The sequence below is a fragment of the Haliaeetus leucocephalus genome, unplaced genomic scaffold (assembly GCF_000737465.1).
Source record: "Haliaeetus leucocephalus isolate CR32 unplaced genomic scaffold, Haliaeetus_leucocephalus-4.0 Scaffold300, whole genome shotgun sequence".
NCBI lineage: Eukaryota > Metazoa > Chordata > Aves > Accipitriformes > Accipitridae > Haliaeetus > Haliaeetus leucocephalus.
The window spans coordinates 32,814-33,115 of record NW_010972736.1 but is presented as its reverse complement, the minus strand read 5'-3'; the positions used below and the strand labels follow the sequence as shown (position 1 = coordinate 33,115).

The window sequence follows — 302 nt, the reverse complement described above, 5'->3', positions numbered from 1 at the left end:
TTGGCGCTCTTCCCTTGGTCGAGATGGTGGTTGGCCGCTCTAGGCCCGCTACGTTGTCTCTGTGGTCGCTCACCGAGCCATGGTTCCTTCCCCTGCGGTTGTTCAAGGGGCATTTGACCGCTCTGGTCTGTCTTCCCCAAAATCCCAAAGTCTCTATGGTTGTCACGGAGCCTCCCGGCCGCTCTGGCCTCTCTTCCCCGCCGTCTCTCTATGGCATTGGAAGAGAAACCGGAAGTCGCTCTAGCCCCTTCCCTCGTCTCTATGGCCGCCTCCCTTGTGTGCCCCTCGTCTCTGTAGCTCCT

General features: G+C 59.9%; 2 protein-coding genes across 2 annotated transcripts in view; both read left to right on the top strand.

Moving 5' to 3' along the window:
- The window catches only part of FAU (Finkel-Biskis-Reilly murine sarcoma virus (FBR-MuSV) ubiquitously expressed), an 18,427-nt gene that overhangs the window by 5,426 nt on the left and 12,699 nt on the right, over positions 1-302 (top strand). The gene's annotated exons all lie outside the window — the stretch shown is intronic.
- Positions 1-302, top strand: part of LOC104833779 (pre-mRNA-processing factor 39-like) — an 8,169-nt gene that overhangs the window by 1,330 nt on the left and 6,537 nt on the right. The gene's annotated exons all lie outside the window — the stretch shown is intronic.